Source organism: Episyrphus balteatus, chromosome 1 (genome assembly GCF_945859705.1).
Source record: "Episyrphus balteatus chromosome 1, idEpiBalt1.1, whole genome shotgun sequence".
NCBI classification, from domain to species: domain Eukaryota; kingdom Metazoa; phylum Arthropoda; class Insecta; order Diptera; family Syrphidae; genus Episyrphus; species Episyrphus balteatus.
The window spans coordinates 80692054-80710426 of NC_079134.1; the positions used below are offsets into that span (position 1 = coordinate 80692054).

General features: G+C 31.6%; 1 protein-coding gene across 7 annotated transcripts in view; it reads left to right on the top strand.

Moving 5' to 3' along the window:
• LOC129907232 (solute carrier family 12 member 6) overlaps positions 1-18373 on the top strand; it is a 758459-nt gene that overhangs the window by 266214 nt on the left and 473872 nt on the right. The window lies entirely within an intron of this gene.

Consider the following 18373-nt stretch of genomic DNA (forward strand, 5'->3'; position numbering starts at 1 on the left):
AATTTTTTTTCCAAAATAAATCAATTTTTTATTAAATTGCCCCTCCCGGCTAAACGAGGGGGAATAGACCCCCCCCTCCCATACAGTTTTTTTCTTGTCTCAATCTTACCTACACGCTCTACCTTTTTGGCACATTACTCCTGAATCACACTGTATAGCTGGCTAGGTAGGTACGTAGTGTACTTAGTGTAAACTAAAATAAGCTCTAATTATTTAACAAAGCTTGTACAAAACTCGATTTTTGCTGTACAAAACTGTACAAAACTCATAGATAATTGTAGAATTAAAAAAATTTTTTTTTGTTTAATTTTGAGAAATGTCCGGGCTGGGGAAACGTTTCGCCAGCCCGGTACTTTCACTTGGCTATAACTTTCGTTGTAAGCTTGTAGGTACAAAACTTGAATTTGGTTGTACAAAACTGTACAAAACTTGTATAAAACTTCTGCATACTTTTTTTTATTTTGTTTTCAATTTTGAAAAATGTCCGGGCTGGGGAAACATTTCCCCAGCCCGGTACTTTCACTTGCCTATAACTTTCGTTGTAAGCTTGTACAAAACTCGGCTTTGGTTGTACAAAACTGTACAAAACTTGTACAAAACTTCTGCATACTTTATTTTTAATTGTGCGATAGGTCCGGGCTGGGGAAATGCACGTAATTCCTGCATAAGTTCTATATTCACATTTAATATTTTGTATGTTCTTTTTTATAACCAAAATAACAACCTCCGCTAGCTCTTCTTAAAATAGCTCTTAAAAAATTATTGGCTTTACAAGAAGTGATAGCACGCAGGGATGGGACTTTGCTGCAATTGCAGTAGATCTACTGCATTTTCTTCAAGAAACAAATCTACTGCCTTTAAATAAAATCTACTGCACTTTTTGTTTTACAAAAAAAAATTATCAGCCTATTGTGAGTTTCATGTGAACAGGATTTCACCCGAAAAAATGGAATATTACTTTTATTTCTATTATGATTTCCATGAGGAAAGTTGTTGACGTTCAGAAAACTCCTCGTATTTTGTTCAGGTAATGTGCGAGGCAGTGTTGCCAGAGCCGGCTATTTATCGCCAAACAAGCTCCTTGAACATTTCACCCGCTACTTAAAATTTTTATTTCCGATTAATCGGAATTTGGCCCTTTTAATTTTAAACTTGGCGACTTAAGGCTCTGGCAACACTCTGCGAGGTTAAAATTTAGTGGCGAACAAAAAACTAGTTTTGCCGTTATTAAAATTGCATGCGAACAAAAATGTTTCGTGTGGAAAATTTCCACGTGAATCTCATGTAAAAATACTATCAGCATATTATTTATTTTATTTGTTTGATGGTTATTCTGAATGCAGTCAATCTCATTCTAATACGTAACGTGTGTTTTTACGTATAATTAATACAAAAATGAATAAATTTTTGTTTTGGTCCGTTTTTGTTATATTTTCTAAAAAGAAATGAATGTTTAGTTTTTGTTATTTTTTATGAAATTCTAAAAATATAGAAATCTACTGCGATAAAAATGAATCAACTGCGTTTTTTGTTCAAATCTACTTCTACATTTTTTTCAAAAAGTCCCATCCCTGATAGCACGTCGTTGTGAGTATAACCGTTGATTTTCAATAATGTTTTTTCCAAGCTAAGCCATGTTTTTGAAAAGTACCTACCTCTCCCGTCTAAACGAAAAGGAATAGAACTCTCCCTCTCCTCTACGATTTTTTTCTTGTCCCAATCCGACCTACATGCACTATCTTTTTAGAACATACATACCTTGTGATTCAACGTACCTACATATACAAAATACATAAATATAAAATTGCATTTTAACTTAACTAACTAAATAAATAACAATATATTGGCCGCGGGACGTCTACCTTCCATACAAATACTCCACTCTCCCTAATTAACAAAAAATAATCGAGCGCACTCCTAACCTTGCCTCGCTCATCGCAGCTGCTAGACTGAATATTAAGTTTAGACCTCCTATGCTTATGAATATCTATATAATTTCTTTTTTTTCTGAGACCCCAGCCCTATCTAACAATAAATTCGTCTATTTATTCTTTTTTGACCAATCAGAATTGTCCATCGCCACATTTGTTTTCGCAAATTCTCATTTCTCTTTGTAACTATTGCCAGATCAAAACCCAGTCAAAATAATAGTTTTCCATTTTTCGAACTTTTGTCGCGCATACTTTTTTCCTTGAATACTTTTATCTGTTCATACTTTCCTACCTAGTACTAAAAGTCGTGAATACTTTTTGTTTTCACACTTTTGTTACGGATTCATATTTTAAGGCCCATTTGCTGAAACGAGTCTTAAATATTTATGTGAAACATAAACCCTTAAGTTCTACATTACGGTTTGCACGAACTTCAAACTGTGTCATAAATTCCTCTAAGTTTAACATAACTTAGGGGGAAGAAATAGTAGAACTTAAGCTGTTATGTTCTACCTAAGCACTTTTATTTTATGAAAAAAGCAAGAATGTCGCTCAAAAATTGATGTCGGTAGTACAAAGGACATGAATTATTATCAATTTAATAAAAATAAACTTACATTCATTAACTTAAACCATCCACAGATGGTACAATTTACACCACAGTTTTTTGTATGAGGCACTATTTTGCTGTCATATTTCATTGACTAATTTTGACACACCAGCACATTTACACACACACACGAATAATTTTTGTTTAACCAATTAACACTTATTTTTGGCTCAAATATACTTTTTTACACTTTTATTCGGCAATATAAAGACACAAACTTGAAAATTTAACGATATTGTTGTATATTAATTGCTAAATTGCTCAAAATCTATTTAAATTATTTGACGTTTCTATTGATTTGACTTTTGAATTTGAAGTTCTCAGCGATTTATATCATGAAAGTAAATCATTGCTAGGTTAAACATAAATATTTTTTAGCAACTTAGAATAAACTAAGTAAAACACAAGAGTTATGTTCGACCTAGCTAAGATGAGAATTTATGACTAGTATGAGCAAATGGGCCTAAATTTTTCTACAATCCTTTTTTTACAAGAAGTTTTTTTTACTTTAACTAATGGGGCAGAGGCAGTGTTGCCAATAGTGCAGATTTATCTGCATTTTGCAGATTTTCAACACATTCCCAGACTTTTGAGAACCAAAAGGGCTGACAGCTTTATAAAATATACACGTTCTTATGAGAACCGACCCATAAAACGCATTAGTTGAGTCCGTCATGTATGGGTCGATTCTCATAAGAACGTGTGTATTTTATCGGGTTGTCAATTGAAAACTTCGACGTAACGCACGCGACGGATTCTATGGGTTGGGCCCTTAAATCTGCACTGCAGATTTAATCTGCAACTGAAACTTAACGTTTCAAAAACAAAAATAGATTTCATTTAAAAAAATCCAGTAAAATGGTATAATTATTTAACTTTAGTTTTCAAATCAGCTGGAATTTGTTCATAACGTTCTATATTTTTCCTTCTTGACTTCTTGATTTCATTTTCTAAAATTCACATTGTAACAAAACTCAGTAGGTATGATTTTGATTTTATAGAGGAAAAAGCCTAACGATATAATTATTTATGAACACTTCCAGGGTTCCAGGGAAGAAGCTATTGATACAAATTTAACAATTTCACCGAGAAAAATTATTCTCGAAATTAATTTTAGCTGACAACTGTTCGCAATTTTTTTCAAATCGTGTCTCCCAAATTTTAAGAAATCTGCATTGCAGATTTTTTTTCATCGATCCTGCAGATTTTTCAAAATATTTTAATGGCAACACTGGGCAGAGGGCATTTTCATTAAAAATATTGTTGCAGTCCGCTTGTGTTAGCGCCTTCAAGATTTAATCTAGTACAATCATTTTCTACCTCAGCTGTCAATTGACACTTGGAATCACGGCACCTGGTAGATAGCGCCAAAACCTCGAAGTGATATAGATTATTTTCCGATTTGCCGTTCAATGGAGTTTTCATAAGAAAAAAACAAAAAATACCTCGAAAAACATTTATTTTACGAATTAATTTTATATGAAGGAGTATCAATTTGTTTTTATATCTAAATCAGGTTTAAGATATATCAATACAGTGGCGTAGATAGGGGGGGGATCAGGGGGATATATCCCCCCCCCATTGGGATCGATAATTGTGCAGTATAAACAGTCATGAATAAATAAGTTGAAGAAGCGCACTTTGAAAAAAACGCTATGGTTTTCGAGTTCTTGATTAGCTTAAAGGTTATAAATATGGTTTACCAACTTTCGTTGCCATTAAGTCGGTGTTTCAAAGAGTGAATTTAGACTTGGTCCAAGCAATGGATCTCGCTAAAGATTTAAGGGATCAACTAAAAATTAAACGGGCAGAAGACGACTCATTTTCGAAAGTTTCTTGTATATGGGAAAAATTAGCTGAAATCCTTGACATAGGCGTTAAACATAAGAGAATAGTGAAGCGACAAAAGAATCGTTCGAACCCTTCGGTTCAAAGTACAGTTAAGCAGGGGCGTACACTCGCTTGGGGCAAGCGGGGCGGTGCCCCGGGGCCCCCGACCGACTCCAGGAGACAATGCAGAGAAGGAAACTGTTAGCATAAATTGAGCTACGAAGTAACCAGGGAGACAAATTATGTCATTCAGTGTAATGTATAATGCATTGGTAGCCACACAATATAAATGTATATTGATTTTAAAAAAGGTTACCCCAGGGGCCCCAAAAAAATAAACTGCTTTTTTAAAAGAAAAATTATAATTTTATCTTAGGGCCCCAAAAAATATTACTTTAAAAATCTTTGCCACCACAAATAATACAAAAATATTATTTGAGGATCCTCAAAAGTGGTTCAAAACAATCAAATGGAAAATTAAATATAAATTCAGGGGCCCCAACATAAATACATCAGGGCCCAAAATAAAAACATTATGTTATTGGTGGCATTCCGAATATTACTTCAGAACAGAGGCCCCAATACCTATTAATTCTTGGCTCCAAAAAAATTATATTATATTTTAGGGGCCTCTAAGCACTTAATTTTGAGGCTCTAAAAATAATTTTTCAGAGGCCCCAAAATAAAAAAAAATTATGTCTGATGATGGAAAATAAAATATGTATTTATTGCTTCAGAAGAGAGGCCCCAAGAACTATCAATTTTTAGCTAAAAAATTTTTTATTTTAGGGGTCTCTAAGTATTTAATTTTGGGGGCCCCCTAGTACAAGTGTTTACTACTTTTATGAGAGACATTTTAAGCAAGTATAGCAAAGTGCATTACGAACATATTAAAACATTAAAATAAACCTAAAAACAAATAAGCCATACAAAAAAAACGTATGGCGCATACGTAATTTTTTTTTGTAACTAAGGGGCCCCAAAATTTAGTCTTACCCCGGGGCCCCGGCGACTCAAGGTACGCCACTGCAGTTAAGAATATTTTCGTGTTACTGTTTTCAATCTTTTTCTCGATTTCTATGTAATGGGCCTTGGAGAAAAATGTACAAAGCATGAAAACACACTAGAAGGGTTTCCGGTTCTTTCTAAGTATTCTTCGTCTGAAATAGACAAAGCAGCTAAAAAATTTAATGAAACTGTTGATTTTACCAAAAACTAGACTACATAAAATAGAACAAAAACTATAAGATTTCCTTATAGTTTTCATCCAAGAAGGAAATATTATTTAAACAATCGGGATTTCCTAATTGTTCTACCGACTTCCAAAAAGGAGGAGTTATTCAATTCGTCTGTACTTTTTTTTTGTGTTTGTCACCTCATAACTTTGGACCGAGTGAACCAATTTTGATAATTCTTTTTGTAGGTATTGAAAAGCTGGTGCCTGTTCAGTACTATTAGAAAAACCATAAAACCCAGTTTTGATCCATGGAAGTCGGTTTTGTTTTTTTAATAAAAAAAATACGATCATGTAAGGGATCACCTATTCCAACTTACTATAGAAATATTGGTCACAATTTTTGTTCTAGTGCCAAGTTGGAAAAAATATGAAATTTTTACAAAAAATTTTGAAAGATTTTGTACATGAAAATAATAAGAAATCTCTATGGAAAAACCTTATTAATTGTTGATATTAATAAGGTTTCTTCTAGTGAGGCGGTTTAGCAACAAAATCGTGCACTTTGTGATAAAAGCATGAAATTAACATCGTTGGTAGTACTCAATATAAGAGTTATTTTGAGATATTGGGCCACCTTGTATTCCGTCCGGAAGGGTAAATACAAGACTTTTTCTGTGTTGCACTCGATTTGTTGCATATCATAGTATAGGCAATGAAACCTTTTTACATGATTTCGAGGTAATTTTTAACGCCCGATCGAATAAAGTCTCTGTGTGAAGAATTAAAAACTCAGAAAAGATATTTGATCAGAAGGAAAAATACTTCCTCTATGAACTCATTGAAAGCAAAAGTTGTCCTGGTATTTATATTTTATTAAAGATATTAACTACACTGCTGGTTTCTACGTCAACTACCGAAAGAACTTTCTCCAATTTAAAGAGAATAAAAACAATACAAAGAAGCATTATCAAAACTTAAATAAAAATTTGCGAACTAGATCTATCCCCCCCTTAGCAAAAAGCTATCTACGCCACTGACAACAGTGGATGCTAAAATTTGACAAAGAAACCTTTTTTTTGCTTTAATTGATTAATAATAATGGTTTATACATTTTTAAGTGACATATTTTATGTAAAACAGTAATAGGAAAAAATAAACGGACCAAAAAATTAAAAAAAAAATCAAGTAGGCATAATTAAAAACAGATAGGTATGTCTGCGACTAACTACTCTCTAGAGCAGTCGGTTTTATTCTCTACTGAAATGTCTAAGACGTGCGCTACTTGCAATATTTCAATAAATAAAAGATCTAAAAACATCGAAATTATTGAGTGTGCCTTATTCTGTGGCCGTGTATTTCATAAAAACTGCGTCGGCATTTCCGACAGTGATTTTACATCATTATTAAATCAAAACTTCTTTTGGAAATGTAATTCGTGCGCAAATTTGAATAGCAGTTCCCCTCCCCGTAAAACGGCAAAAAAATTAAGAATTAAGTAGTATAAGTGCAACAACCGAAAACAATGAGATTCCTTATACTCAATTAACTGATTCAATCTCAATTCCAACATTGCCTCTTTCGTATTCTGCTGCTGCTGCTCGATTACATCCATCAACATCTTCATCAACTTCATCACAACATAACACCATAACAAATCCATCAAGTGCCTTTCTACCTAGTCTTGTACCTATCAAAGAGAATTCTCCGTATGTCAACATTAATTCGCAACATGTACCAAAAAACAACAAAAGTGTGTCAAGAATTAAAAAAATTGTTGGTAGTGACCCTTCTTCACTTTGTGCTCTCCCAAATATAAAATGGCTTCATTTGTCAAGATTCGATAAAAATACAAAATCTAGTGACATTGTTGATAGTATTTCCCAAAAAACCAATATTCCAAAGGAAGAGTTAAAATGTTATGCTCTCATTAAAAAAGATGCAGATTTATCAACTCTTAAATTCATAACTTTTAAACTAAGTGTACCTATACACAAACTTTCTCTTGTTCTTGACCCTTCTGTATGGGGTTCCTTTGTGCAAGTAAAAGAATTCATCACACATAAAAAAATAGAGAACCCAAACTCAACCCCAACAACAATAAATGCAAATGCACCTCCACCTACAAAAACAATATCAAATGCACTTCCATCAACAGTATCACCACCAACACCGCCGCCCCCGCCACCACCACCACCACCACAATCAACAACACACCGAGTCGACCCACCTCCGCAACAAGTTCACCCGCCATCAACTAATTGACTATCATCTTCTTCACCACCATCGCCATCAATGCACTCAACCTATGTATCGCTGTCCCAAAAACCGGTTGTCTCAGCCTTATCATACCCACAAACATCAAAACAACCATCAACATCATCAAAATCAGATCTAATCTCTTCGAATGATTTTCTTTTATATTATCAAAATTCTGGTGGACTTCGTACTAAACTGCAACAAATACTTCTCTTTTCTTCTTCTTCGCAATACGACATAATCGCTCTGAAACCTGGCTTAATAACAATCACCACGATGCCGAGATGTTTAATGATAACACGGTGTAACACTCAAAATATACGCGGGCGAAGACCTATCAGGTTTTGTAGAGCTGACCCAGCTGACTGAATACGAAACGGTATTTGAAAATCCCCTAATTCTAGCTTCGACAATTTTTTACCCATTTTCGATTTTTTAACAGTTTCTGATAGAAGATAAATATACCTTTTCAACAATGTATAAAACATGTAACTCGGTTAAACCACTTAGAATTTATAAGCTGTCAAAGTTAAAAAATTCCATTTTTTTCGTCATTTGCCCAACTTCGGCATCAATTTAAAGTATATGTTTTCAAAACAACATGCTATTAAAAAAATATATTCTGAAACAATATCTATTTCTCAATCAATCGAGGTATTTTTTATGAAAATCACTTCAAAATTGGCTTAGAAAAAAAAAAATTTCGATTTCAACCCAAATACAGAAATTCGAACTTTTAGGTATAGAATAAAAATGTTGTTTCGGCACGTAGTAGGATAACTTGGGCGCCAGGATTTGATAACGGGTTTCTGTAGAGGATCTTAATACAAACATTTATTTCTTTAGGAGGGGGGTCTATCGCCCCCCGTTTAGGTGGGAGGGGCATTTTTCTAAAAAAAAAATAATCAAAATAAAAAAAAAATATTAAAAAACAACGGCAACACTTACAGTAATAAATGATACCATTTCCGAAAGGAAAAATTATACATTTGATTCTAATTTTTAAATCAATATAATATAACTAATAGTTTTTGAAATAATCGATTTCAAAGTTAAAAATAGGTGAAAAAAAAATTTTTTAAAACTCATTTTATACTATTTTTGTCCAGACTGTGAATTTTAGTAAAAAAAATTACTCACATAGAAAACTGCCTCAATTGATTCCTTAAAGAACAGTGAAAACTATATGTTTCTATGTCTTCTAGTTTTTGAGAAAATTGAAAAATTATTTTATCAGATTTTTCTTTTTTCAAAATATTTTTTGTTTTTATTTGTTTTTATTTTCCAATTTTCTCAAAAACTAGAAGACATAGAAACATATAGTTTTCACTGTTCTTTAAGGAATCAATTGAGGCAGTTTTCTATGTGAGTAATTTTTTTTACTAAAATTCACAGTCTGGACAAAAATAGTAAAAAATGAGTTTTAAAAAATTTTTTTTCACCTATTTTTAACTTTGAAATCGATTATTTCAAAAACTATTGGTTATATTATATTGATTTAAAAATTAGAACCAAATGTACAATTTTTCCTTTCGGAAATGGTATCATTTATTACTGTTAGTGTTGCCGTTGTTTTTTAATAATTTTTTTTTATTTTGATAATTTTTTTTTAGAAAAATGCCCCTCCCACCTAAACGGGGGGAGATAGACCCCCTTCCCAAAAAAAAAAAATTTTGTATTGAGCTCCTTTACAAAAACCCGTTATAAAATCCTTTCGCCCAAGTTATCCTACTACGTGCCGAAACAACATTTTTGTTCTATACCTAAAAGTTCGAATTTCTGTATCTGGGTTGAAATCGAAAAAATTTTTTTTCTAAGCCAATTTTGAAGTGATTTTCATAAAAAATACCTCGATTGATTGAGAAATAGATATTGTTTCAGAATATATTTTTTAAATAGCATGTTGTTTTGAAAACATATACTTTAAATTGATGCCGAAGTTGGGCAAATGACGAAATAAATGAAATTTTTGAACTTTGACAGCTTATAAATTCTAAGTGGTTTAACCGAGTTACATGTTTTATACATTGTTGAAAAGGTATATTTATCTTCTATCAGAAACTGTAAAAAAATTGAAAATGGGTAAAAAATTGTCGAAGCTAGAATTTTTTTTAATGGGTGAAGGTCCAAAAAACCGTTTTTTTTTCCGTAACTCCAGATTTTGGGGGTGTTAGGGGATTTTCAAATACCGTTTCGTAATCAGTGCGACTAGCTCTACAAAACCTAATAGGTCTCCGCCCGCGTATATTTTGAAACCTAATTTTTGTAACACCGTGTAATCAGTATGCTGTTTTTCGCAAAGATCGAAATTATGATTTACTTGGTTGTGAGAGAGGTGGGGGAGTTCTTGTTGCTGTGCGCTCTATTTTTCATTGCACTAAAGTTGAGTTGCCGTCATCTGTTAATTCTCTAGATGTCGATCAATTAATAGTAAATATTAAATTAAATTGTATAAATGATCTTTTTCTCATTGTTTCTTACATTCCACCAAGTAGCTCATTTGATTTATATAAAGCTCACATTGAAAATTGTAGATTTATTCTAAAAAGCCGAAAAGGAAATCAAAAGGTTATTATTTTAGGTCATTTTAATTTGCCGAATGTTAAGTGGATTTTTGATCCTGATGAAAAAATAGGTACTTGTTCCTTTTTATGTTATATTTAATCATGATTGTGAACTTGTGGATACTTTGGCGCAATTTGATCTAAGACAACTAAATTATTTCCATAACTCTTTTAACAATGTACTTGATTTGGTTTGATTCAGATTTGTGCGTTAGTATAAACAACTGTATGGTTTCTCTTTTTCCTAACACAATTCATCATGTCGCATTCAGTTTGCATGTAGAATTTTATGAGTATTTTTCAGCTGAAACTCTCGGTTCTAAATTTAAATATAATTTTGCTAAATCTAATTATTATTTAATCAATAATCTTCTCAATGAAAAGGATTAGCATGCATTATTTGTTGGTGAAAATTTTGATGAGTGCTACGATTCGTTTTTAAAAATTGTGCATGATGCAATTGCATTATACACACCTAAAATTAAAATAAAAAGCGCCTCAAAACCAGTGTGGTTTAATAAAAGAATAATAAATCTCAATAATAAAAAAATAAGGTTTCGCAAATCTAACAATGACCGTGATCTTTGCAAACAATATCGATTATTGCAAAAGAGTTTTGATACTTTGAATAAATTTCTTTACAATCAATATCTTTTATCTGTAGAAAGTGATTTAAAATCTAATAGTAAAAGTTTTTGGAAATTTATAAATACGAAAAAACAATCAAATGGCATTCCTAATCTAATGCGTCACGAAGGCATATCATCTTCGGATCTCAAAGTAGTTTGTAACTTTTTTGGTAAACATTTTCAATCCGTTTATTTAGATAGTAATCCAAATCCGAATATAAATTTCGATAATCAATTTAATGGCATTGATAGTTGTCTGAATATTGGAAGTTTACATTTTTCAATTGAAGAAATTGAAAAAGCTTTATCAACGATCAAAGTAGACACAAGACTTGATATAGATGGAATTGCACCTATTTTTTACAGAAATGTTCAATAGTATTTGCTGTTCCTTTACAAATAATTTTTAATCGATCTCTTGAAAGTGGTGAATTTTTAAGTACGTGGAAGCGGTCTATAATTACACCAATTTATAAATCAGGAAATAGGCAGGAAGTTTCAAACTACCGCCCTATTTGCAAGATCTCTACCGTTCCAAAAATTTTTGAAAAATTGATTTTTGAAAAATTAACTACAATGGTAAAACATGTTATCTCTCCCTGTCAACATGGGTTTCTCGCTGGTAGATCTACCAGCACCAACCTAACAGTTTTTTCAAACACCATTTTAAATGGGCTCGAAAAAGGGTTCCAATTCGATGTTGTATACACAGACTTTTCCAAAGCTTTTGATAGGGTAAACCATGATATATTACTTATGAAGTTGAATAAAATTGGTTTTCATTCTAATTTGCTGAACTGGATACGGACATATTTAAAGGGTCGCATTCAGTTTGTTCGTATTAATAATTTTCTTTCATCGCCTATCAATGTTACCTCGGGTGTTCCACAAGGAAGCCATCTCGGTCCACTTTTTTCTTGTTATTTATAAATGACATTCCCAATGTTTTTTTAAATTCTAGATGTCTAATGTACGCAGACGATTTGAAAATCTTTCGGTGTATAAATTCTGAACAAGACTGCATATTGCTGCAAGAAGATCTTCAAAAATTATCAAATTGGTGTTGGATTAACTCCTTACACCTTAATATTGCTAAATGTCAAAGTATAACGTTTTGCCGAAATCGTACCTACATCAATTAATTTTTCCTATAGTATAAATAATATCTTTTTATCTATAGTAACCTTTAAAAAAGATCTAGGGGTAATTTTTGATCAAAAACTTGATTTCTTAAAACATATAGACTTTTTAGTTGCCAAAGGTAATTCTATGTTAGGACTTATCTTGCGCAATTCAAAGGAATTCTGTGATCCTCACACATTGAAATGTCTTTTTTTTGCGTTTGTTAGATCTACTCTTGAGTATTGCAATACTATTTGGAGCCCTTTGTACGAAGTTCACTCTTTTAGAATTGAGAAAATTCAAAAAAGTATAACAAGGGTATTAGTAAAAAGGCTTCATTGGAACATTGATATGCCTTCCTATGAAACAAGGTGTAAATTATTTGGAATCTTGCCTCTTAATATTCGTAGAAAGTTCTCTGGAGTTATGTTTATTCGTGATGTTTAAACTAATCATATTGATTGTTCGGAAATTTTGAGCTTAATTAACTTCAATGTTCCTGCGAGGATGCTTAGAAACCAAAATTTGTTTAACATTCCATTCCACAGAACAAATTATGCTGCTAATGAACCATTGACCAGGTGCTTAAAAGAATCCAATTCTGTTTGCGATATGATCGACTTTTGTCCTGGTAGATTTTCATTTAAAAACAATTTACTCGTTATTTTGAGAAATGTTTAATATATATTTATTTATTTATTTATTGTTTTTTTATTCATTATTGATTTTGTATGTATATTATTATTATTTTGTTATCGAGTAATCACTAAAGCATTGTAACTTTGTTTGATGAAATAAACACTAAACTAAACTAAACTATATACATTAGGGCGTTCGTTATTTAGGTTTTTTTTTCGAAAATCAAGTTCCTAAGTGAAAAAACTGTTTCTAAATAATAAAACAAAAATCCCCGTAATTTTTTTCAGATTTTTATTTTGGCGCTAGATGGCGCCCCAAGAGGGTTAAAGTTTTTTCTTAATTGAAAAAGGTAAATGTTGGCTTATACAGCCATTTTTTTAATTATGGCCTTGAGGTAAATTTTTTTGATGAGGATCTTGTCTACATTAAACACCGTTTTCAAAAAAGTATAAACCATTTTTCTAGGACAAGGGGTTTAGTCAGGACATACATGTCGTTTTTGGGTTTTATTTTATTTTTCATGCTACTCATATGCTTGTTTAAATAAAACATGCTTGCTTTAATAAACCCAAAAAAGACATGTATGCCCTAACTAAACCCTTTGTCCTAGTAAAATGGTTTATACTTTTTTGAAAACGGTGTTTAATGTAGACAAGGTCGTCATCAAAAAAATTTACCTTAACGCCATAATTAAAAAAATGGCTGTATAAGCCAACATTTACCTATTTCAATTAAGAAAAAACTTTAACCCTCTAGCGTCAAAATAAAAATCTAAAAAAATTAGGGGATTTTTTTTTAATTATTTAGAAACAGTTTTTTCACTTAGGAACTTGATTCAAAAATAACGAACGCCCTAATATACATATTTAAAATAAAAAAATATACATAAAATATCTTAAGCAATAATTATAAATTTTCAGTAAAAAGTTCACTGCCATCATCATCACTTTTAATATTTAATAGACTAATCATCTCTGGACAGTAGCTTTTTTTAAGCTCTTTTTGGGTATAACCAAAGATCATATAACTAGTTATATGATCTTTGATCTAACGTATCATAAAGATGAAACAAGTGGAGCTGATGATATGGATAGCATACAGGGCGAAGGGTTCATATAACTCGATAATTTCCGTCTTACCTTATGAAATTCTTAAACTCATTTGTTTTATTTCCTCTTTTTTCATTTACTGTTTACTGCCCTGAGACCTCTCTGTTTAATACACGCTTTCTTATGGAAGAAAATAAGACGATATTCTTCGTCGACGATATTCTTCGTCTTATTTTTTGATGATTTTTTGTGTATCTCTTCTCTCATAATTTTCTGCGCAGTGCGCATGGCAGGTTCTGCTTGAGGTAGGTTTCATACATGGTATAAAAAGAGAAGGTATGATCATTAGAAAAAAGTCCCCTTCAAGCAAGAAAACGGAGTTCAGAAAAGACACTCCGATCTCCGACCGCGAAAGACGGGGTCACACACTTGCAAATTTTTGTATATGAACACAAAGTCCAAGGTAGAAATCGTGGTGAAAAAACCAATACATATAAAATCGGCTCCGCGGTGATTCCAATTTCCATACTAATTTGAGCCGCCTTCGGACCAGTTTCTGCCTCGAAGTCGGACTCAGCTCCGCCTGAGGCGGAGCGGATTCGGACCGAGGTCGGACCTGCTTGCTTGAAGGGTCTGTATCGAGAACTGTCAAAACTTAAAAATGGCTACTTAAGGTTTTGACAGCTGCCAATTGAAATTGTTGTTGTAAACAAATTTGTCTTGGAAATTGTTGTTGTTGCTTTTGACTTTGCCAAATTAATCGTCAAAACCTTTTTACCCCATTTTGTAAGATGGCGGCTCTAATGATCAAACCTTGTCTTTTTATACCTTGGGTTTCATAGAAATGCGATGTGATAGAATTTTTCTGAGTTCGGATTCGAGCTCAGCATATAAAAAACCTTTAGAAAAGTATATCTTGTCTTTCTGTAACAAAAACCTTGTTGGCCATACTCAAAATAAAAAAAATGCAATTATACTTTTGCAAAGGAAGAAAAACTTGTTTTTATTTCTAAAAATTATAAGAGAAAGTAACGGGACATTTTGTTCTTCTCAATATTCTTGTTTTTTGATCCCCTTTAATAAAAAAATAGTAGGGTGTCGCTGCAATACGCGGTTTTATATAAATAGCATTTTTATATGGTGCGATTATACTTTTGCAAAGCACTGTATTTACAACATTTCGTTATTCTTTTGTTTCAAATTATAAAATTAAACAATTTCAGTTTATTGTTAAATATCAAAGTGAAGTATAACACTGGTCAACAAAATTAAACTTCTTTTTTGTTACAGAAACCAGGGTATACTCTTCTATAGGTTTTTTGTGTGCTGAGCTCGAAACCAAAGTCAGAAAAATTCGATCACATCAAGTTTTTGAGATATTCCCGTTAGAAAATCGAAAATGCCGCTTTTTACCAGTTTTCAGGGTTATTTTTTAGCGTTTACTTATTCTTTTTTAAATTGAATTTGTAACAGTTTCTAAAAGTTTTGTCTCTCTAAATCCGTTTAAATCTTTTAAATATCTATTTTCTTCCTCGAGAAATCATAACTTGAAATCAAAGTGCTTGGGGCTTCGCTTTCAAATTTTGACACAATTCTGTTAGAAACTGTTACAAATTTAATTTAAAAAAAAAAATAAGTAAACGCTGAAAAATAACTTTGAAAACTGGTAAAAATCGGCATTTTCAATTTTCTATCGGGAATATCTCCAAAACGTGATGTGATAGAATTTTTCTGACTTCGGATTCGAGCTCAGCCTGTAAAAAAGTATACCCTGGTTTCTGTAACAAAAACCTTGTTGACCAGTGTAATTAGCTCATGTCAAACAACTTGGATTATTTAAAATTTTGGTTTTTAAGTATTGCTAATTTCATTTAGAACTCAATAGATAGAATGTACCTGTCAATTTTCTGCTACAAAATTTCAGTGCAAGAAAAAGTACATTTTTCAATGTTTTATATATTAAATTGTTCGAAATAATTTTTTTTATAAAGCCTTAGATTGGTTAAAATTTGTTTCTTAAAAAAAATTTCTTGCTCGCTAACACTCGGAATTTATATCAACCAACTTATCACTCTTTGTACCTACAAAACTAGAGATGCCGCTGAATATTCGGCCATTTTTAAATTACGTTTACCGTAAGCAGGGCTTTTTTAAACTTTTAACTACGAATTCCTCTCCTAAAAATACTTAAAAAGGATATTGGCAAATTTTCGCTTCTACACAGTTCAAATGACTATTTGATTTAGCGGGATTTAGAATCGACTGCAGTTACATATAGTTGATACAAAGTATTGTGATTTCTAAAAAAAATTTTGTTTGGTCTGAGCTAACCCCCCCCCGAAATGAAATCCTAGCTACGGCTATGGTTATTAGTTCTTCTATTTCTTGACGGTTTAGTTTTGCGGTTTTTGTTAGGTTATCTTTTAAAATGTTTATTGTTTCATCTATTGGAATGTTTGTAATGTATACATGTTGGTTATATCTAGTGATATTAATTTGTATTGTGGTGTTATGTTTATTGTTTTTGTTTTTTCAATGAAATCAGTGTAATTTTTGATGCTTTTGTTTTTTTGTAAAATTATGTTATTTTTGATGATTGTTTGTAGTTCTTTTGCAACTTGTAAGATGGTGCTGTTTTGTAATTTATTAAAGGTCATATCGGTGTTCCGATTTTATGTATTTTAGGCCAACCTGTGAAGCTTGGTGCTTGAGCGTTTGGTTGTTTGAGTTTAAGTTTATTTATGTTGAAAAAGATGTGATTGCATTTGTTTATGGTTTTGTTTATATTTTTGACATATGATTTTGTTGGGTCGTTTTGTAATGTTTTTATATTGTTGTTATTGAAAAAAGTTAAAGTTTTATCAATGTATTCCTGTTTATTCATTATGACAGTAGTAGAAGGAGATAAACACATATTACACAATACGACACCCGCAAAAGAATTGGCAAATAAAAACAAAAAAACAACAAAAAATCAAACGTCAACTAAACCTCTGATGGAGTAATCCGAAACGCGTCGCAAAATTAATTAAAATCAAATTTTAAATAAATGTTGTAATAATCCAGTCAAATAAGGGTTTAACCTCGGAATGAATGTTAGTAGAAATTTTTTTTGCTCAATATCTTCCTTTTGCCATTCTATAACATATCTCAAAAGTCTAGACAAATCTCATGTCCGCTTGTCGCGATTTCAAGGTCAAATCGCGAAATGGAGATTTTCAAAATTAACAAAAATAGGCTATGGTATTATATACACATATGATACATGATTTCAAGGTATTTTTTAATGCTGATTCCAGTCTCTGGAAAAAGTTATACCTGTTTTTCATCTGTCAACTCATATTATTATAACAGTTGCAAACTTACTGCCGAAAAACCCTTAAAAGTTATGGTAGATGAACCAAATTTTGCATGAAGATTTTAGAATCCATCATTATTAAAAATCAAAACAATCCATTACAAAAAATATATATACCTATGAAATAATGGTATTTTTTGATGGAACGGCAAATTTTAGGATATGCACTAAAGAAGACTCTTGTTCATATAAGGAATAAGTGCTAATAGGCTAATTTTTTCATTTTAATCTTTGTTTGGATATTCTTTAACTACCCTCAAAAATCTAAAAAAATCTCATGTCCGCAAGTCCTAATTTTCTTGGTTTGAAAATAAGGTGCAGATTTTAAAAGATTGAAAAACTTCACTTCAGATATTTGTGTCAGATCAACATGAATAAGGTGCATTACTTTTCAGGGATGGTCAGGTTGACTTGTTTGTGAGTTTTGTTGGAATAAGTGTTAAAAAATACCTTTAAATCATGTCGCTTATATTTTATATTTACAATAAAAATTCAAACATAAATAACTCCAGCATTGACAATATAAAATCACTTAACTTTAAAAAGATTTTTGAAGTTATACTTCTTTTGCGGCGTTGGGGTAAAAATTTGCTTTTTGACAAGAACTGTCAAAGGGATTAACTAGTAGCGCCATTCTAACCCAGCGCCGGAAAGTAGATATAACTTTAAAAAGAGTTTATGTTGTCAGTATAAAATTGACATCGACAAACAAGCACGTGACAAAATAAAAAAAAAATGTCGGTGGTTTTCGTTTTGTGGAATATTGTTTATTAAAAAATAACATTTAAATAATAAATTGATCGATAAGTGTTGCGCTAGTGAAAAATATTATTCAAAGTGTTTTTTTGTGTGTGAACATTGTTGAATGTTGTGTTCCATTGGCTATTTTATGTTGTTTTTCATTATTTGTTTTCAGCAACATTCAGACTTGCCAATGGGAATCAGTGTTGATTTAATTGTTTTTGTGTGAATATGAAAAAAAATACAAAGTTAGTCTTGAAATGGAATCTGAAATTTGAAGTTTTACGAATAAAGTATTAAGCCCGGGCTTTTCTCAAGATTCACACAAACACAACTAAATAAGCAATAATGATTGACATGGAAAATCTGAAAACAAATAATGAAAAACAACAAAATAGCATCGAACACAACATTCACAAAAAAAAAAAAAAACATATTAACACTTTGAATAATATTATTCACTACAA